This window comes from Myotis nattereri (genome assembly GCF_964212035.1).
Source record: "Myotis nattereri genome assembly, chromosome: 4".
NCBI classification, from domain to species: Eukaryota; Metazoa; Chordata; class Mammalia; order Chiroptera; family Vespertilionidae; genus Myotis; species Myotis nattereri.
The window spans coordinates 24,309,166-24,332,228 of NC_138079.1; the positions used below are offsets into that span (position 1 = coordinate 24,309,166).

General features: G+C 38.7%; 1 protein-coding gene across 3 annotated transcripts in view; it reads left to right on the forward strand.

The window, feature by feature from the left end:
- Positions 1 to 9,398: 9,398 nt before the first annotated feature.
- The window catches only part of CDH6 (cadherin 6), a 131,084-nt gene continuing 117,419 nt past the window's right edge, over positions 9,399 to 23,063 (forward strand). For 2 of the 3 annotated variants that reach the window (XM_081089708.1, XM_081089709.1), the window contains exon 1: positions 9,399 to 9,539. The gene's annotated coding sequence lies outside the window, so the exon portion shown is untranslated. Of the gene's footprint in view, positions 9,540 to 9,669; positions 9,787 to 23,063 lie in introns of those variants that run through there. The other variant, XM_081089707.1, reaches the window with a different exon arrangement.

Consider the following 23,063-nt stretch of genomic DNA (forward strand, 5'->3'; position numbering starts at 1 on the left):
TGTGAGGAGTTCAACTTATCACAAAATCTCACTGAAGCCACTGTAACTTTTTAGTAAAACGCCACAGAGACAGCAACATGCAGAGGGTTTCAAAGGACGTGTAAACTGAGTAATATTTCGCACACGGTTTCCACCATAAAAACTTGCACCAGAAAAATATGAGCTTAAATGTTTCATCCCATAGGCTATGTACTCTCTTGCCATTTTTAATAGCCTGTTCTAATGATTTTCATTTAGAAATGCAAAAGGCTGCTGTGTTTTTAATGTTTAATCAATCTTCAAGAACTCTGCATGTTTGTAATCAGGGGCCATATGAATGCCAGTGGAATAAGAGATGTGCCCAAAAATGATTTAGAAGACTCGCCGCAACTACTTTCTCCTGGGATCATAATCACATAATCATTTTCTTTTGGGGGTAGCCTCGATGCTCCAAGCCAAGGGTGGGAAAAGAAGGAAGAGACAGGAAGTAATGAAGAGGTCAAACTAGAATGTCACAGTTAAATGCAGTCTTGCAATACCTGCACAGAAAATTCAAGTTCCCTAATAGTTTTGCCTCACTCAGTGGCAAGTCTTGAGTGCAGAAGCAGGGGAGTGAAGTGCGATGGGGGTGAGGGTCTGACTACACACATGCATGAGAGAAGTCACACCTCAAGAATATATTCATTTTTGGTGCAAAAATGTTGTTGCAAGTAAGTTTTGATAAAACATAGATGAAGACTGGATACATTTGTAAATAAATGCACAAATAAAAATAACAAGTGAAACTACCATCTTTAAGCACACAATATAATTTTCATGCACTTATTCAACACCCTCATGGACAAACTATCACAGATAAAATATACCAAATATATATCTGTTCAGGAATATGTAACATTATGCTATGTCTTAGTCTAATTTTATCTGTATCATCAGTTATTTAAAGTGAGAAACCCTCTGAAGAAGGACCATCGATTTATTTGTGAACTGCAATATAATTGTACCAGACACCCCCCCCCTCCTTTTCCAGTGGCATCTCAAAGAGGCTGAGGGGTCTGAGGAGAGGCGAGCTTTGTGCTTCCTTCTCCTTTCACTCTAAACAAAGATATTAAGTATTAAATCTAAATACTTTTAATACTTAATATCTGGGGGTGGGGGAAAACATTAATAGAATAACTGGGTATTATTATCAGCAGACAGTGCTTGCATTTCAACCCCCATGTTCACTGCTTAGGACCAATCACTGCAGGACAAATGCCCAAACTTATTATATGACCTGCCTTATTCTTCACAAAAGGATCTTATTTTTTCAAAATAAACAGACAAGCAGAAACCTCTTCTATAGCATATACATCTTCATATCCACATAAAGCCAAAGGCTTCCTCTCTCACCAGCTTGGGTCATATCTATATCTAAGAATAGAAAGTGTCATCACAACCATTTCAAACAAATCTGATACCTTGAACCTCATTAAGTATATGGAGTTCAAGTTATACTTAAGATTTGGGTTCATATCCAAGCATTTGCTGGCTGTGTGACCTCAGATAAATTACTTAATCTCTTTGTGGTACATGTTCCTCATCTGTAATATGAGATTAATATTGACCTTGGAAAGTTGTTGTGAGGAATCAAACAAGGCCATAATAAAGCACCCACTGTAATGCCCAGCACATTATAGGCATGTGATAAATGGTATGATTGTTAATGTTCAAAAATGGGGAGTTTCAAGCTTTCTGAGAATTTTGCAGCCTGATTTTTAAATTAGAAGCAACTAGACTATAACTATAAGCATTTAAAAATCAACAGCTCATTTCAGGAATTAGAAATCTTCTAATTCTAATTGTTGAAGATAAACTCTTGTTTCTAAGTGCATTCTGTTGAAGTCAAACTGCAGATTCTTGCTCAGGATTCAACCTTTCTGAGTTTGCCTGCCCTGAAAACACAAAGGCTAATAATATACGCATCCTCTACTGAAGAGAATTGTAGTAAGCACACAAAATAGTAGTAAACACAAAGCACTTTATAATCTAGAAGGGCTATGTAACCCAGGCTATCACCAGTGTGGACACGTGCCGCTCTGGTGAATGTGAGTGCCTGGGTTCAAAACTCCACTCTGCTACAGGCCAGCAGAGTGACAGGCCCAATAATGAAAGTCTCTAAATCTCCATTTACTCCTGGGCATGACAGAGCAACTCTTCACAGAGTTGTTGAGAGAATCAAAAAAATATAAACAAAGTTTTTAACACATTGCCCAATACATAGTAAGTGTTCAACAAATGTTAGTTTCTCGATCAGTATGTATTATGGACCCTTTTCAGTTATAAAACAGTGAGTTCCCTTTCAACTTTGCAATTAGAAATTTCTTATTGTGTTGCTCTAGTTTCACTCTAGTTTCTGAAAATATTAGCAAATTATTATCAACCTTGACAATCACTGAAAATTTTCAACATATCCTTTAAATGTATTTATCTGCATTCTTAAAATATCATGGCTTGTAATACTTTTCAAAAAGTCTTGGATCTGTGATTTTTAATGAGCTTAGTGAATTCTACATGGTAATGTTCATGGAGGTACATAATTATACTTATAAAGACTTCAGTGGTCATAGAAATAGTAATAATCATTTTCCTCAAGTTCTCAAGTTTTACAAAGAAGTACAAGTTCACAACATAGTTTAATACTAATTAATAAAAAGGCATTTTAAAATATTCAATATCTCAAGAAAAATGGGTTATCCCTGTGGCTGTTCTTTTTTTCCTTTTCTTTTTTTTTTTAAGGTTTAATGTTTAATTTAATTCTTACCATTTGCAACAGCATGGATGGAACTGGAGAGCATTATGCTAAGTGAAATAAGCTAGTCAGTGAAAAATACCACATGATGTCACTCATTTATGGATAATAAAGAACATTATAAACTGATGAACAAAAATAGATACAGAGGCAGAGAAGCATCCAACAGACTGTCAAATGACAGTGGGAAGGCTGGGGAGGTTTGGGGACAGGGGAGGTAAGAGATCAACCAAAGGACTTGTACGCATGCATGTAAGCATAACCTGTGGCTGTTCTTTAAGACCATATTCCAAATTAGAAATGTAAAGAAAGGCCTTGCCTCTGCCCCCTAGTGGCCATAAACAAAATAGCGATGTAAAGAAAAGGCCAGAATAACTAACTACTGTAGTAGAAAACTATTTCAACACCTTCATTTTACAGATAAACAAACTAAGGCCAAAGGGTAAGGGGTAGTCAAGATTACACAATTTTTCAATAAACCACAAATGTATAAAAATAGTTTTTTATATTTTAAATATTATGAAGTCTGGAAAATTATCTCCAAAATGTTCTTAACTAAAGTACTTTTAACAATTTTCTTATCAATTAACATTCAGCAGCTTCTATTTTGCAGGGTTTTTTTTCTTCTGAGAGAGATAATAAATATAGTCCCAGGGGCAAAGGGAAGACTTCAACTGTAACCAAGAATTCTGCTGGGTCCCCTAGGAAGGATTCCTCTCTGAGGAATAAGACTGTCCCTGAGGGCTGTTAAGTTCACAAAGATAACTCTCCTCAAAAAGACCAGTTAGAAGTGTCTTTACAGTTGGCCAAGGGCCCACGATGAATCAGAAATAGAGGTCAGGAAATAAGGGTTTTCTTAACTTTGAATACCACAGAGAGGGAAAGAGTGGAAATCGGCCTGGGTTGGGCACTCGAATGGCAGGGAATAAAACTAAATTTTCTTGATTTGAGAGGTAAATTACTTGGTTTTTCAGTAAGCTTTCTGCTGACCCCAAAATTTAACAAAAGCACATACGGTTTTGTTTGGACACAAATGCAGGAGAGAGCTGGAACTGTTCTCCAGGTACCTTGAGGCAAATGATAAAGAAGATAGCAATGTAACACCCAAAGCACATTTATCTTAAAGTCAGACATTTTGGACTACGGCAGGTTTCGATTTTCACATCACCACATATAGATTCCCCAGTAAATTCCGTGAATCTGTAAGCCCCTATGTAGTGGTTAAGAGTACAGGAACTCGCTTCCACGTGTGTGCTTGAATCTAAGCCTAGGAATGGGGAACCCTTTTGCTGCCAAGGGCCATTTGTATATTTATATTGTCATTCGTGGGCCATACAAAATTATCAACTTAAAAATTAGCCTGCTATATTTGGTCAAACACTTAATTAACTCACCCCTAATGCCTTGGCAGGGCCAGGCTGAATGACCTCATGGGCCTTATATGGCCCGAGGGCCAGACAGTGCCCACCCCTGACTAAGCTCTCACTCATAGTAATGTGTAACCTAGAAAAAATTACTGTACCTCCCATTCCTCAGTTTCCTCATCTGGTAATAATACCTAGCGCATCAGCTGTCAGATGGATTAAATGTAATGATACATGTAAAGAACATTGTATACAGTTAATAAATATTAGCTATTGCTCTTTTCAAAATATTATTATCTACACATTTTCTGTGAGTCTCAGAGAAAACAAGGATAAATAGTAAATGAAAGGAGCTTCAGATTGGGAAATAAGAGATATGAATAGTCCAGTTTTGGCCTCTGATGAGATGTGTGACTTTAGACAAAGCATTCAACCTGTGTGATCCTTTTTTCCTCATCTACTAAAATAAGGAGGTTGGATCAAAATTCAAGAATCTCAAGTATGACAAAGATGTGAAAGATCATTCAATCCCAAATCCTATGCTTGAGTTCATTTATAACTGTTTGTCAGTCTGTGGTAGAATGACTTCAGGGATGGAAGCCTTCTCTATCCTAAAGCTGACAGTACCTTTCATCTTGAACAGCACTAATAGCTTGAAAATTCTTCCATATGGTGAGATGAAATCTACCATCTGCACGTAATCAGATCTAAGAAGTCAATGGTAGTAAGTTCACTTACTACCATTGGTTTGTGTCACTAAGAAAGAAGAGGCACTGCCCATTATAACATGACATGATGCTTTCTCATCATGTCAAATGTAAGAGGCATCAAAATTTCAGAGACGTTAAAATATGAAAATATGGGTACCTCAGAATCAAAGAAATGTAATAATCCAGTAGCTTCACCAGCTGATACTAACTGAAGCTTCTATCACATTAAAAGCCAGTCTAATTTTCTTCCATAGGCAGTTCCTCAAGTATTTGAAGAGTGTTCATGGCCAACTTGAACCTTCCCTTTTCCAGTTTTATTGATTTTAGTTCATAAGCAGGATCTTACATCTATGAACCATCTCCAGTTTCTGTCTACTGAATCCATTTATAGGTTGTCTGAATCTCTATTTATTTATACAAATAAGTACCAAGCACTTTTTTGAGCACCAGGAGACAAAATGATGACCAAAACAGATCAATGTTTCCCTCTGGATGCAAGTGTAGAATTTTCTGTTTATTCTGGTCTATTTCCATTTATTGTGGTTTAAATATAGGCCAGTTATTTCAAAGAATATATTGACATATTTCATATCCTCCAATGAGCTGTTTCTTCTAAACAAGGACATGCCTCTTCAGCGGCATAGTGCAGCGCACCATACATGAGTTATACACATCTGAGCAAGCAAATTTAGATTCCATCACAAAGCAGTGAATAAAATGTGAAAAGAATTCAGTAAAAAATGAAGTCTTCCCCACCTACCCTGAAATGCCCAGAGTACTGAAATGTCCTGTGTAGGGCAATAACATTTTGCTGCTGTGCATTTCCGTCATTTGGAAATCTCCTGGCTATTGTGATCTACCTATAGTGATGAGTCAAATAGAAAGATCAGGAGAGAAATGTCTTAATGCATCCTGGGATCCAACCCATTTTTAAATACCGTATTGGGAACTCTCCCAAGATTAGAAAACCTGGATGAGCACATGAAGTTTGTGTGAATTTATTTTAGCTTGTATTGAGATGTCTATGGCACTCACAAAAGGGGAATTCCATCGAGGTTTCCTGTCTCCTTTGTTTCAGTTCAATAATATCCAGAGTGTTTAAACCTCTTTCCCACCTTAAACACACACACACACACACACACACACACACACACAGGACAGAGGTGGGGAACAGACATGGATTTCTCAGTGAAATCTGTCCACTTGTGCACATGCATGATGATTAAGTAATAAGCATTGTAATGTCTGTGCTTTCGCCGGCAGCAACACATTTAGGGTAAATTTTAGGTAGAAGATTTGGACTGGCTGAATCAAAACCATCCATGCCAAGATTCGCAATTAGGCATGTGGTTTTGAAAGTGAACTTTTTTTTTTTCTTCTAATCAGGAATACTAGTTGATGATCATGAAAATGTTTTTTTATCAGATCATCATTGCATACAGATGTGTATTATGGAAAAGAAAGTCAGAGAACTTGCAATTATTTATTTATATGCATCCCCATTACAAGAATAAGATAGCCTCTTAATCATCTGAAGAGAGATTTAGTGGAAGTTGAGAAAGCCCTCATCAAAATTAATATCCTTAATATTGGTCTTTGAAGAAGTATTTTTTTAACATTGAAACTTTGTAAGCTGTAAAAGGAGAAAAATACAAGTATGTTTTACTGAAGTATATAAAATAGTGAAGTAGCCTAAAAACTGGTGAGATGCTACCCAATTACTAAACAAAACAAGAGGATATGGAGAATGACACACCCTTAGAAATGTCTTCTTAGGTCACAAGGACACTCCCTAGCTGCAGCCCCTCATTTTGGTCCTAGGGGAGCCATCCTGTAGGTTACCTTGTTGCCTCCTCCTGCCCCAGCCCTAGCCAACCAGTCCAGAGAAACACCTGACCAAGCAGAGCTACTTTCCAAGAAATTGGCAATGTAGCAGAAAGAGAAACTCCCTCCTTTTGCCACAGGTAAGCTCTGAACTGTGGGTGGTGCTCTTCTGCCCTGTGGACTGAAGGACAGAGGAGGCAGACAAAACAGGAGCAGAAGCCCAGTCAAGAGAAGAAAGTAGCACTACAGCTAGAGTGGAGTCTGGGTGTCTGCTCCCAGGCCTTTCGGAGGCCCTGCAGAATTCCCTCCAGGTTCGTGAGAGGACACTACATGATGATAGCAGGACCCCCTTATTTGCTTAACTATTTCTGATTAGCTTCTGTTACTTGCCGGCATGTTTTGGTGTGCCAAAGAATGAACTGGAACAGTACTTATGTGATGACAGGCAATCATTTAACCTTAGTCAATGCTCAGTAGTTCTTTATCTCTAAAATGAGAATAAAATAATTGAATATTTACATGAATCATGTAAATAAAAACTAATAATTGTTGTGGTAAATGTATCTAGAAATCCTCGAAAACCACACAAAACATGTTTTTTAGTATGAAAGTGCTATCCTTAAAAAAAATAAAATGTTTAAGAAAGACAATACTTTAAGTGCTATCCTTTATGCAATTTAATGCTGCCACTTGAACTGTCCAGAAGCAAATTGTTTGTTTATCCACTCTTAAAGGAAAAGTCGTTGTTTTAATCACCTTTGATATGTGACTTAATGGGGTTTGAAGAATAGTGTATTGCAAACAATTAGAGATTTCCTTTGTGAGATATTAACTGGTGCAATGGGTAGAATATCAACTTTACCATTATCCCACTTTTACCATAAAAATCAGTCAATCTTGCATATCTTTCTGTAAAGGTAATCCTAAAATGTGACATTTAATTGGCATACTTATAATTATATCTACACACACCTACACACAGTTTACGAATCATACTTCTGCATCTTCTGTTTAGCAGGTTTCTTGTGTTGCACATGTTACTTAACCTGTGCCATCTCATCAATATGCGTCCTCTGTCTTACTGGGGGGAAAGCACACCACTTGTTGAAAGATGACTCAAATAAAACAGTCTATGAAAGTACTCTGTAAGTAGTAAAGGATTATTCAAAGTTAAGGAGCTAGTATTCCCAATTAAGTGTGTAAGAAATTCATAATCTGAGGAATGGGCTATGGATGAAAAGCAGCTTTCTTCTGCCTACTCTTTCTCCACAAGAGTTTAAAGAGCTGCATGAACAAGTGATCAGCCTCTTTCTGGTGGCAATTCTTCGTTAGGGGAAGATCTTTTCAAGAAAGAAACTCGAAGTCTTTCTATCTTGCATGTGTGGAACATCTGTGCTAAGCCATTCCATGCACACTTCTTTGAAGCACTGACTGCCTAGAGGAAAGACTTTGATTTGGGCTTTATTTAAATGCCTGGACTTCTATTGGAGAAACAAAAGATTTTCTAGTAAAAGCTCAGCTGGGAAAGAGACCAACCTCCAACCAATTTAACTACTCCGAGGCCAAAGGAGCCCGGATTTTTGTTTTAGAGCACCATGCGCCGGAAATCTCCCCGTGAACTTAGAGACACACGAACAGCTGGTTTGGGAGGCTGCTGACCCCGGGTGCGATCACTGTGGTAATTAGATTTAATTTTCCTAATCCAGCAGTGCCTGGCTCCATCATGTCTACATCTCCTATTCGGAAAACCATTACTCGCATTTAATAATACTTTGACATGATTAAGATTTTTCGCAGCTGGGCTCCCCAATATTAGAAATTACTTTGGGGGAGGACTATAAATATAGCTATTCAAACGATGTGCCCCAAAGAGTTTAATCTGGAGGTCATCCTACTGCAGGAACTTTCCTGAAAGCTCCTAAACCAGTTCAACAGACCTTGAATATCATTACACAGCCCTCTTCTACCAGTCCTGGGTAGCCTTGTATTATGAACTCACTTAGAAAGATGGAATCAGCCCTAAGTCATGGTGAGCCTGAAGGGTTTGCATTTCACGTGTTTCTGCAAACCCAGGGAAGCATGGCTTCGTGCTGCAGCACCCCGGGGTTACTCGCTCGGGAAGAGTCACGGAGATCAGAGGACTATGTAGAAACCTGGCAGGAGAGAAGGAAAGCCTCCTCCGAACTATGTCCGCTTGCGTCTGGGGGGCGCCTGTGTGTGTTGTCAAGAAAAGCCATCCGTGCCCTTCTCTCGGGAGACCGGGCTGGTTTTACATGTGTGCACGTTCTGCGGGCGGTAACACGAAGCTGGCCCACTGATAGCGGAGGAGGCACTGTGTCCCTGGGAATTGTAATTGCTCGCTCTCGCTCGGTAAAATAAGAACAGCAGACTTGCTGCTGTGAGCACAGGGTGCCTGCCTTCCGATAGTATAAAGGAGGGAGCAGGCAGAGTCACCTAAGTTCTGAGTATGTCTTAACCCCCCCCCCCCCCCCCCACCCCGCAAAGAAAAAACAGAAGAAGAAGAAGAAAGAAAAAGAAAGGAAAGCCTGGGCTGCCGGAGTGTTAAGGGAGCGAATTGCTCAGGACTTCAGACACAGGGAGTCATTCTGTCAAGGGGAGGGGGCGGGTGGGGGCAGGCGCTGGGCCTCGCTAACAAAGTCCTCCTCTCTTTGCTCCCTCCCACTTCATTCACTTGCAAATCAGTGTGTGCCCACAAGAGCCAGCTCTCCCGAGCCGAGCCGTAACCTTCCCATCCCGCGAGCTGCAGTTCCAGCCGCGGCAGCGAGAACCGCAGAGTGGGGAGCGCAGCGGCCGCGGCGCGAGCAGCCTGGGCGGGTCGTGGGGTCTCCTGGCGCTGGAAGGCGAGCAGAGGTGGGTTCGATCTCCGGTGGCCGCGGGTGGCGGCCGTGCATGCCTTTTCGGTGCCTTAATTCTATCGCTTTGATGGAAGCCAATCAGAAAGAGCCCTCTCGGTGGGAGCTGCGCGCCGGAGTTGGGAGGGATGCTCAGCCTGCCAGCCCGGGTAGGGGTGGGCACGCGGGTCCAGCGGGCGCTGCCTCCGCTGCCCAGGACCAGCGCCGCTTCCCGGGGAGCCTGGGCGCTGCTCCCCCGCCTCCTGGTAAGACGGATCCGCTCGGGGCTGGAGGGGGGCGAGGTAACGGGGCGCCGGAAGAGCCCGCTGCCCTTCTCTCCCGGGCAGAGGCTTCCAGGGCAGCGCCGGCATTTGCAAAGTTGGCTGGTCAATTACCAAGGGCGCTGGTGCGTGCAGGACCCGCAGGGCCGTTTGGGGCTTGATTTATTTCCACCTGCCGCATCACCAGGGTCTGTGCAGGGGCTGCTTTGGCTGAGTTACGTTCCCTGGCTTTGGAGTAACGCAGAACATCGGGTGGCTTGAGAACTCTTGGCTGCTCCCAATAAGGAAAACTTAAGCTAAAGAGATGATCTGGCCCAGAGACGGGGCTCAAGAAAACTGTTAGCTTGCTTGCTCGCTCGGACAGAAATGCTCCGATGGCAAGAAAAGTCCAACACTGGACTCCGAAAATGGAGCACACTGTCCAGGGAGAAGTCATGCGTTAACGCAGCTCGCCCACCCGTGCTCTCTGGCTGGCGAGGCACAAAGCGGGGGGTGGACCGCCTGCCGGACTGGGTGGAGAGCAGACGGGGTGCGCCCGGGGTTGGGTCTCCGAGGCAGGAGAGCGGAGCCTCGGCGTGCTTTGCTTGTTGACCCGGGAATTTAATCACAGGGGCCGTTGCAATGTGCACTGCAGCAGTCGCAGAGCTGAGATCACTTCTGTAGTTATTCTTCTGCCACGAGTTGCGGGAGATTTTAAGATGGGAGATGCTGGAGAGGTCAGCGTGGTGCTGAGAAGTGTTGTCACTGCTGCAATAAAATCCATATTTTATGGGGAGTTATATGCAGGTCTCTGCGAGCACACGGGGCTGCTCACCTGAGTTAACTACCGAGAACAGTGGAGAACCTAGAAGTTTAATCGTCTGGAATAGACACACATTTCTCTCTCTCCCTCTTTTTTTTTTTTTTTTGTAAAGACATGTTAATTATGATATTCACACTAAAGAGGTGTATTGGGCCCATGACTTGTCCAATCTTCACTTCCACTTCCTGAAGCACATAAGTGGGAAAGAAGAGGTTTTGCCCTCTAGAATGCTGCTCTGCATGGCTGCTCTGGAGGGATGCACAGGCAAAATATGCGCTTTCCGAGTGTTCATTGTCCAGGAGGTGCCAACTCCTCCCTGTGCTGGAAAAGGACCTACCTAGTCAATGCACAACTCTTCTGAGAATGAATAACAAATATGCTTATACAAACGGTGGGCAAGGATTGCTGATTTCCTTTCTTCTCTTGCTGACACCTTTACCTGAAAAGGAAAACCCTTAGGATTCTACTTCTGGGAAAATAAATCTCTTCCAGGTTAGCTTGAGATCATCCTTTGTGTAATGGCACTTGCATGGCTCTGTGTTTGCTCTTTTGGAGAGCCGGAAAGCAAGTTGTGTGAAGGAAGGGGATATGACCCAGCAGATGTCTTCATTGTGTCCTAAGGAGGAGGGCAAAGTTTATGCCAGAGGCCAGATTTTCCATGCAGAGCTCCCAAACTTAAAAGAAACCCCACAATTTATTGGGAAATACAATCACACAGGATTGTATCTCACCCACTTTTGCTCTTTGGTGTGTTCTAATTAAGCAGGCATTGGGGGAAAACAAAAGGCAGATCTTTTCCTACCTATTTTGCTGGTTCAGGGCATACTTTTGAAGCAGAGGAAGTAACCAATTTCTTCAGGAAAAGAAAAAAAAAAAAAAACATGAGAAGTAGCAGCACATTTTTGAAGGAAAATGGCAATGGTTTAGTTATACTGTAGTTTACAATTATCTTCCGCTGCCATTATAAGCAAGTGACAGACTGGTGTCTCTACAGGGACTTTCAGTCCCTTTACTCTCTGGCTTTTACATCAATTTATTGCAATTACATTTCTTAATGCTAACTCTACAAAGATAATATATAGAAGCAAAATCATTTTCTACCAAGTTGCCTACTATCAGAAAACATGTACTTTACCTCCCCCACCCACCACTTCCATCAGCTTTGCAAGTAAAAACTTGCTCTGAGGCACTCTTCCTACTTATGAAAATAAAAATAAAAAACCTATCCTGCAAAATATCGCTCTGAGATACTTGAAACTGCTAAAATTTCTAGAAAGCACAACTACAGTTCCAGGCTATCAAAAGACACTTATTCTTTCTTTTTTTTTTTTAAGCTACTTTCTTATTGCAAATGCATCATAAGTTAAAACAAGTTCTGATTATCTATTTAGAGCTAATTGAGTGATTGTCCCATAGAAGGACTTTTTTAAAAGATCAAATATGACAGATATTCTGAATAAAACTATGTATCTTCCTAAGGAAGTGAAACTGAAACGTGTGGTCCCCTCTTCTGGCCCGTACTTGCTTTGCAGTCACGAATGCCAACTTCCTAAGGCAACTTACTCTTGAATGACAGAAACTTTTTTTAGTTGGAAGGGACATCTAGTGGGTCACTCCATGCATCTCTCTCTGTAGTTCAGTTGCATCATTGATTTGTTACCTACGATAATAGGCATGTAACAGTTTTTTCTTCATAGACAAGATCGTATTCTCTAAATGCTATTTTGACACTCAAGCCAGGTCAAAAAATCATTATCATGGGCATCTTTTGTGTAGTTCCTCTAATTTAAGGAATTCGAGAGTATGTGCACAGTTGTTTGGGTATCCAGATTTTCGGTAACTTTTCTATGATTCCAAATAAAAGCAAGGAATTCATCACCAGCAATATAAAATTTCCTGACCTTGTCAAGACTGTCCTTCCTCCATTCAAATTTACCCAATAATAATAATGGTGCTAAAGCTGTAACTCATAAAGTTGCACATGAAGAACCCCCACCACTAAAGAAATATTTTAAGAAAAACAATTCATTAACCTTTCAGAGATCCATGAACAATCACAAGTTAGACAAAGCTAGAGGTTTCTAATTTAAAGAAGCCCTGATTCAAATAAGCATACATTGGAAGTCCAAAAGATGTGTTAGATAGACACGTCACCCTTATTTTGGAAGGTGATTCTTATATCTCTCTTGGATGTATCACAACCTACTTCTTTAAAAACTCTGTAACTTGAAGTAAGATAGTTCCATGGGAGTGAATCAGCCTCTTCTGCTGACAGTCTGCAAGTTTCAACTCCCAATTTAAAAATCTGTTCTAAAGTTTGAAATGTGTTCCAAATGAGATAACATCCGCAGAAGCCAGTCGCCTTCTGCTGCTTGCTTAGTCATGGCAGCCCATTCTTTGGGGTCGATCAGAATTAGGGTCTCACTTATAAAAATAACAAGCAGTGCCTCCGTCAGAATTGCATTTTTAATAGTGTTTCAGCCTAGCTAGTGTCTACAGAGCTCACCTGATTTGCTTCACAAAAAGGTGAAAATGTAGAAAATCAAACCTTCTCTGGTTTAAATTCTTTTTCTGAATAATGATTCTAAATACAAAGCCTCAAGAACATCATGCTAATAGGGAAATTGCTGAACAAAAGAAAAAACACACACCGAGCACCCAGTTGTCACACTGTTCCAACAGAATTAGAGACGAACTATAAAAATATAGGGCTTGGGTTGGTTTTTTTCCTCTTCATTCTTTTATTTTCTTTTTTCCCCCTCCGTTGGGATTTTTATTCCATTTTGAAGACAGATGAGAGGTTGAGGCACTTTCCTGGATCTGAACAGTAATATTTTTGTTTGAGCTTTCCACTTATAAAGATTAACTGGCCTACATTTTTTAAAGTTCCTATTCCTGGGAATGCTCCCTTTTTCAAAGCAGTCATATGAGAAACTTCAAGTTCTCCCTAATTAACTATAGAGCCAAATGTATAGAGTCTTTGTAACCTCATCATTCACAAAGTAAGAAGATAAGGTAAGAGGGGACAAGTACAAATAACCCTTCGAAAAGGTGGTGCACCTTCATTTACTACAAAAGTAAAATGGAGTACAAGCCCTTTAAGCCAAAATGGTTGGGTCAGAGGGGACCAGATACAGCCAGTACTCTGAACAAGACTTAACTATCCAGGAAATTTTAACTCCTCCAACAAAGAAAACTTACTGGAGGATGAACGCCCTGAGCACACATCCATAAGTGTAGAGTAGACACATATGCAGGGGGTACTATGTCCTCCCTCCCCACAGATTATTAGAAATTATTTTACCTGGTTTCATCTGTTTAATATCTTTACACTATCAGTGTTGGGTACTCATTTCCTCTATTAATTAGATCAACTTGTTGAGATTTCTAAGAGGAAGCATTTAATTAAAGCCGGAATGTTACTATTACATTTGACGTGCAGTATAAATGGGCAGCATGGGTCCCAAGTTCTCCTGCAATATGAGTGCTTTCTTGTAGAGGAGAACAAGTTATGGGGGCGAGGGATATAAAGCTAGCCACCACAGAACAGAGTGTGATTGATCTTCATATGTTATCACTTGAGAGAGCACTGTGATTTTCTCTTTCTACAATTTCCCAAATTGGTAGATCACCCAAAATATATACAGGAGACCTCATAAGTCATAGGAATAGAAATCAGCAAGAAAAAAATAAATTGAGGTGTCTAGGTGAGCAAAATGAAAAGAGATAAGAAGGTGAATTTTTACATATGAGGGAAACATAGAAATAGAAGTAGAATCAAAACTGCCATTTTTGTACAGGTTACATTTTCTACTTTATAAATACTACTACCATTAAATACAACTTTAGAAACATAATTATATCAGTAACATGTTCATAAACATGTTACCACATGTTTATAAACATTCTACCACAGAATGAAAATTTGAAAATTAACCTTTAAAAAATGGCCATCTAAAGGAATTGATCCTGCATGTATCATAAAATAACTAGAGGAGTGTGTGTTGTTTTTTTAAAAAAAAGTGGTCTGAACTCTGAGAATCAAAGAAAGAGATTTTCTTAGTGCTTCAAAGAAAATGAACTCTCTTCCTTCCATTACCTTTATTGTCCTACAAACTAAATGGATATACAATGGGTCCTCTGGACGCCTACAACCCAAAGTATACAATAGTGATACAGACCAAATATGTCACCCATTTGAATCCTATGTGTATATCATGATAAAAGACTGAACTAGCAAGACAGCCCACCAAACCTGATAATAAAAAAGTGACCGGTGGGCTCAAATTTTCTATATATGCATAAAATAATGCTCACAATTACAAAGTACACATTAATAAGTTAACCTTTACTGAGCTTTTCAACATGTCACATACTGTTCTAAGTATTTTACGTGCATTCTGTATAGTAACAATTATTCAATAGGTCAAAGGAAAATGTTATACTTTTATCCTTTTTTAGCTCTTTTTTAGTTTAAATTTCCAGGGATTTTCTGTTTGAGCCAAGCACTTAATGAATTTGCTGTTAACTAACACTTGTGGTATCTTAGAAGCAAAAGTGTGACTCTGAGAAATACAGAGCAACAGAGGGCATGGGAATTATTCAATTATTTTGATCAGAGCAATGCAGAAATGTTTGTAGGTTAGTCATTTTTTGTAAACCATTTGCAAGTGTGCATTCGAGTTTATACTTGTAGTAAACAGGATTGTGTGGGCCATTTCAGCATAATAATGGTACTTTCATAAGAGAATAAATTATCTTCTCTTGCCTTCAAAGAGAGCCTCACATTGGAGGGGGCACTTCACAAAGGTAGCTAAAAATGATAGCTGTTCATTTCATTGACAAGGGGCATCCCAACCTCACAGCACCCTCTGAGGGCATCTGGCATATTCACTCTATACACAGCAGTGGGGACTGTGGGCCAAGTTTAGTAAGACTGTATTTATTTCATCCTTATCTCATGAGTAAAAATAATTTTCTTCTTTTATAACCACAATTGTTATTTCATTACCATCATAGTTCAGTATTTGTTCTGAATTATTTCTTTACCAAGTAAAATTTCACCAAAAATATTAAAGGAAGGAAGAAAAGAGGGAGGAAGGAGGAAGTGAGGGAAGGAAGGAAGGAAGGAAGATATTCTCTTAATACAATATTATATATAGTTGATATTGATGAGCCATTCTCATTGAACTATATTATTTCTACTGCCACCATTCAAAAAGTCATATAGTTAATCTAGCCTTCAAGGACAGTTTAGAACATTAGAAGCATTATTACAGAATGTGAGACACAAAAAGGAGCTTAGAGATGACTTTACCCAATACCTGTCCTTTACATTTGAGATAAATGGTGACCAGAGAGATGAAGTGGCTTGTCCATGGATATACTAAATACATTTTGTTCTTTTATCTCCACCTCTCTCTTCTGTAAGTTAACTTCTAGTTGTTGAGTGGTATTGCTTTTTACCATCTCCACTTAAGTCTGACATTAAAAATTAACAAGGAAATTTAAATCTACAATATTGCTATTTATAAATATGCCATGAAGGAGTACACTTATGGAGAAAATAAAGATTCAGGCTTCTTTAGGAATTCCATGTGTTCATACCATTTTATAAAGCTCCTGTTGCAAAGAAGAATTAAAATTGTCCTTTGAAATTTTGACCAGTACTAGGGGGACACATGATAAATTTAGGTTTCTGTTTTTATGTGTAATGGTCTGATGGCAGTTTTGAGTGAGTTTTAACTGAACTAGTGATTCCTCAGACTAGCCAAACTCTTGTGTCCATCTTGGAAAAAAAAATTTTTATTGGTGAGTGGTCACACATGCAAAATGAGAACCTAATCAATGTTTCATAAATCTCAATTTATTCCATTTAAAGGACTCAAACAGTTTCCTTCCTACTTCTTTGGAGTTAAAATGTCTATTCTTTCATGAAAGGGTGTGTATAGATTATGTTGTTTTTTTCCCTTAACAAAACTGAAACCTGGCAAGAAACAACCCCATGTCAATCTCCCCCTTTAAAAAAAAAACTATTAATATTCCATGAAATCCAAAAGTCTGAGGACCACTGTGTTATTTAATGAATAACTTCATGATGAAAAATTATTGACCTGGTTCTCTTCCTGCTTATTTGGATAAATGAAAAGTAAGGAAAAATTATAATAATATTAAAATAGCCAAAACAACAAACTAAAGTCATTCAATCAAAAAATATCTTTGTCAAGGGCGGGGGGAAAAGGAGACATATGTAATACACTTTGTAATACTTTAAGCAATAAAAAAAATATCTTTGGATCCCTTAATTAAACCTTATAGATATGAATACTAATACAATTTCGACTTTACTGAAGGTCCTGTAAAAATATGCTTTGCCAAGCCCATGGCCAGAATGTGTCATAAACAATGAATTTGCCCACTTGGTTGCAAAGTGGGTTATTCAGGGAAAATAAAAACTTTTAAAATTTATACATATCTAATTTGACAAGTTAAAGAAAACTCAGCTTAACCATATCCATTGTAAAAGGGTGTTTTTCCCCGAAAAGTGAACTTTATATAACTGGACAAAATTTCTAAGATGTTGATTTATATTTTAAGTTATGCATTTTTTTTCAAAAACCAATTGCCTTCTAGCATATTGTATAGATTTCAGTCATGAAAATGAGCTTAGCATATTTTTAGCTACAAAGCTTAAACCTCCTTTGCAGGATTGAAAAAAATAAAAGAGTTTCATTAGTCTACTATCATCCATTTTATAAAATGTATGAAACCGCCCAATTTCACATCCAAATAAAATATTCTAAGCTCTTATTAGCAACAGGTTTTAATTTAACACAGATTAAAATGATGTGGTCAGACTAAGTAATCACCAATGCAAAATAATAAAACCCACCCAGTTTGTTATATTACTGCCCAATTCTAAATTGAACCAAGTCAAGCTACTGTACCTCCCAGCCATTACTCTCAAATTAAACTACTTGTTTAAAACTATCTAGTTGGGATTTTGTCAGTGTTTCCTAAAGAATTAATTCTATGAGGGAGGCCTTATAATAAACATCAGTGCCACAGTTTCCCTCCTTCTCTGACTCAAATCTCCCTTTTTATAAAAAAAAAAAATAGATGTTTGGGGCAGATGTCAATTAAGATAGCAGAATGAAGGGGTCACTTACTGATTAGTGTCACCAAGAGGACGTAGTCCCAAACCTCCAGATCCAGAAAGTACCAGCTCTGCAATAATGTTTGCATTCAATGTACATTTACCTGCAGGCAAACTGCCTTTGAAATAAGTGCAGACATGCCAAACATAGGTCCTATATTTTTTAAAATGTTCTCATGATACCTCTTTTTCTTTCTTAGATTTGCTTTTAATTCTCAGATACTATGTTCCACAATATCTTTCCAAATATACCAGGGTGTTTTTTTTGTTTTTCTTTAAAATTCTCCCACCTACCCCCCCCCTCCACATACACACACACCTTGAATTTAAATGTATATGTGCTTTGTGTTCTAAAAAGTATTAAAGTGAAGACTACAGTAGAGGAGAGGGCACTGCAAAATATCTAGAGATTATATGAATAACCACTTTCTCAAAGAGAATGCTAAATAGGACAGTTAATGTATTTAAAATATGAAGTTGAAAGCAACATAAGAGTGAAATGCTCTCAAGCGACTAAGTTTAATGTGATGTAATGAAAGATTTTATGTAGTGGACAGAGAGCAGAGAAATTATTGAAACCCTATGCTGGATTAATTGGGCACTGAAGAACAAGAAGTTGGCTTTGCACCCTGGGCATTCTGAACATAATCGAGCACATGCTTGCTTCCCAAATTGTCACTAAACTGAAATGAGTTATTAAATGGCTTATTTTTTTCTTTTTTCTCCTTATGACAATCTTTCCATCATGGCCAGTTAGAGAACCTAGTCACAGAAAATGAGGGCCAACCTTGCCCTGCTTTGTAACTAAGAAAGAAAGAGCTATTCTCCGTGATGCTATGAAGAAAGACTTTAAAGCAAGGAGTGAAATTTGGGCTCAATTCAAAGAAGCAACCCTGAGGCTCCAACTGCTCAGAAGATGATGTGCTAGTTGAATACTTTCCAATTTAGTTTTTACCTCATTGACAAATGTTCCTAAAAATGATGCAAAGATTACTGGAAAATTCCTTATTTTATTCCCTGCCCAGCAAAAGCCCAGCTGATCTAAGATGCCTTATGATGGAGGTAAATCCAGGTTGGGGAGAAAATGGCTTTAAAACATCACTTCTCCATCTCAAGATCACAGTTTTTAGGTAAAGGCATCACTAGCAGATGTAAGCACATAGTGAGGGCTCAATAAATGCTTACTGGTGGAATTCTCATACATATGCGAATGATTCTCTTAAATATATTTCCAATTTATTTCTTTTTCAAGTTCATTCATATCAGGGAAAAATATAACTTTTTTATCCCATGCTAATAATTTTTCATAATTCTGACTCCTTTAAAAGGAGCCAGTTTCAAAGGAAACCTTATCAATGGTGTCCTGAGAGCTATAGGGATCAGCCCGTAAGTAGAGCTGCCCAGCTTTCAAAATCCGGCCAGCAGGCCTCTTCTTCCTCTAGGCAGACTCTTTATTAAACTGGGTATTAAGCAATGTTGCCCGGGGCCTGATTAACAATTTATGCCTTCCTAAGTAGATTAACAGGTCTGTCATTTTGATTTTTTAATTCTTAATTTGTGCTTGGCAACAGGAAATGCCTCTGAGTTTACTTTCAATATATTTTTTAGAATTCAAATACTGTTCATTCTCAGACTGTTTTCTTTTACAGTTTTAGTGCCCTTGTATATTACTATATATTTTCTATGATAAATAAAACAATTGCTTTTTTTGCTAAGTGAGTTTTTCAAACTCTCATTCAAATAATCCTATGGTTTTGTGTATTTTTTTTAAGATATTTTGAATCTGTTACTTGAGCAAAAATAAGAAAGATTATTGGGGAAACTGAGTTGGATAATAATAAAAGCTAACAATTAGAGAGCACTTACAACGTACCAGCATTATTTTAATTGCTTTACATGAACTTAATATTTACAACAATACTCTGAAGTGAATACTGTCTATCTTCCCACTTTTAAAGTCAAAATAAGGGTCAGTACGGTTAAGCAACTAGCCCAAGATCACATAGCTAGTACTTGTCAGTCTTGGCTGACTTGATAGCCCATGCTCTTAACTATTACACTCCCATGTCTTTTATGCTTATTATTTCTGTATGGATATATATGTATATGTATATACTCAGATAGATGATAGATTCAAATGTATGTCAAATCAAAGAATGTCAATGGTGTAGGAAGATACACAACACATGCAATGTACATATTTTCTCAGGACTTAAAATATAATTAGAAAGAAAACAAGAAAATACATCTTTCTTTTTCATCCCTCAATGGATTTATCAGTATGGTCACATAACAATAGGTCAATTAATGACAGCCCAAAGCAGCAGATATCAGCCTCACAAAAGCCTGTCAGCTTTAGGTCTGGCTCTTTGCCTTAATCTGAGTCAGTCTTGCAATCGCTTACTGTTGGTCCCAAGAGGAACCTGGCAGGAGAAAGTCTGAAGTTCAGATTCATCGTTCATTCATTTATTCATTCTATAATATTTATTAGTTTTGTATATAACACTAGAGGCCCAGTGCATGGATTCATGCACCAGTGGGGTCCCTCGGCCTGGCCTCCAGGATAGGGCCAAAACCAGCTCTCCAACATCCCCCGAGGGGTCCCGGGTTGCGAAAGGGTGCAGGCCAGGCTGAGGGACCCCACTGGTGCACTCTCGGGGCCAGGGAAAGATGCAAGAGGTTGGCCAGCTGGGGAGGGACAGTGTGAAGGCTCCAGAGCGTGTCCTGCCCATCTCGCTCAGTCCCAATCAGCCACACCCCAGCAGCAAGCTCACATACTAGTTGGAGCATCTTCCCCCGGTGGTCAGTGCATGTCATAGCAAACAGTTGAGCGGCCGTGGCATATCATTAGCACATTATGCTTTGATTGGTTGAACAGCTGACCAGATGACTGGATACTTCTCATATTAGGCTTTTATTATATAGGATTAGGACATTCAGAGTTTATTAGATTTGGTCTTATCTCTATACAGTGGGGCCTTGACTTACGAGTTTAATTCATTCCGAGACCGAGCTCGTTAAGGAGCTCATTAACTCAAATTACTCTGTCAACTCAATGCAAAAAATCAGCCAGAGACAGCTGTTATCTCAAAAAACTTGTTAGTCAGGACACTCGTAAGTCAAGGTCCCACTGTACTGGCCAGTAGAAATACATTTCAGCAAGAAATCTTTTTATACAAGAAGACTAGCTGAAATTTAGAATTTAGGCAACAGGATTTCGATTCAATAACCATTTAATAAACACTTTTGTGCAAGGTATTGTACTGGGTGCCATGGATGCCACCATGCTTTGACACCAGGTTGGTTACAATATGTATTTAATATTAAATGTGACTGTTAGGAACTGCCATCTTAGAAATGTATTCAATGAATAAATAGATTTCTGTCAGGATTGAGTCTTTTAGTCACGAAATAGATTAGGATCTACCATTGCTATGTTGACACTGAAGCTTGGTACTAATATTCACCTGTCCAGGTTGTTTACTGGATCTTATAGAATCTTTAGGAAAGAGGTCAAGAATCCATTTATCCAGGAAGCTTTCCCTCACCTCCACTTAACTATCCTGCAAGATCCCATAATAGACTTTATTTAGCCTCAATGCAGCTGTAAATACATCTTTTCAAAAGTCTCTATGGTAGTGTCTAGGTCTCACCTATCACATTGGAAGCATCTAATGAGGCCTCCGGGTCTTATTTTTACAGCTAAGACATAAGCACTGTTTTTTACAAATGGCAGGAACACATTAGGTGTTTGTTGAAAGAACAAGTGGAGAGTGCTCATTTTTAAATTCTGGACTACATTTATATACTTTTACATTATTCATGTTGGATGTTAATTTTCTTTTCTTGTAATCTGATTTCCTTTGGACACAGTGTGGAAATACACTTTAAGAAAATTGGTGCCAGCCTCTTAGACAGTCAAGACCAAAGGTTTATACACTACAGAACCCAGGATGATCTTGGTGACTTTGGCCAAATATCTGAAATAGGGTTACAGACCCTATCAGTGGTGGGTCTCCTAAGGCAATACTTGAATTTTTTATTTGGGATAATTTCTTACTGAAAGTTGACATTTGTTTGGTCACTCTACTCCATAGCATAGAATTGTTTGCAGTTTTTATTTATATGTTAAGGTTGCAAACTGAGGCTGAATATTCTTTCTCTTTGGTGTAAACTAGTATTATAAACTTTTGATTATCTTTTTATTTATTATCCATCCATAGTACTACATCAAGGTGAATCTACAAAATAATCTACAGAACACTCTTAAGTACATGTTCTATGAACAAATCATTTTCCCCTTAAATTCCTACCCTGAAAATGTTTCTTGAGGTTCCATAAGAAGTCTAACACCAGATTCTATATACCTTGTTATAACCTTGAACATGGCTGTAGAAAATAGATTGAACTAAATTCAACTGATTATGTAGTCCTGTTTCATTCCTTAAGTGGCAGTCAATACATGTAATAGTGTCTTCATGAATACTGTTTGGCAATGAAATATGCAGTTCAGCTAAGCCCTGAGTATGCCAAATGTTTTGTAAGGTCGGGAAATGAAGTGGAGAGATTTAGGTGATGTTCTTTATATTTCCTGAAGTCAAAGGCAGATAGAGTATTTTTAACTTACTGATCAATCTAAGTTAGTTTATTTTACATAAGCACACTTCCTAGCCTAAAATAAGTACCATGGTACATTCTGGAAATTTTCTCTATTGCATCTCAGCACTATGGGAAATTGTAACTTCCATGGAAAAGGAGTAGAAACTATGAGTTCTGAAATATTAGAAATGCAATTCCCAACCTATGCACCACTTGTTTTTCTGCCTCTGCACCATTCCTTTAACACTTTCAATCAGTAACATCTCACATTAACACAAGTAATCTAACTGAATAGGGGCAGTCCTCCCCCACACTTCACATCCCCAACTTCAGAATAATAAGTAGAGAATTAAAGGATTTTTCAGAAGTGATTAAACTGGTAGGGGTAAAAGAGAAGCCAATAAGTAAGCCTATTACCAGAGGAAAGACGATCAGAAAAAAACAAGCTACAGTAATTCATGGTCAGCATCCTAAAGATCTAATTACTTCTTATTCGTTCTCACTAAGTGTTTTCAGCCTGTGTATTAGGGATACTTTGAGCTATCAGTAAGAGAAAAATCCCATTCCAACTGGATTAAGGAATAAATAAAATATATTTTACAGAAAAGAGAGCCCATAGTGAAACAGGCTCCTAGTGACGCACAGATGAGTGGTGTGATCAAAAACTTAGGTAGAATCTTTCTGTTTCTCCATCACGTTACCTTC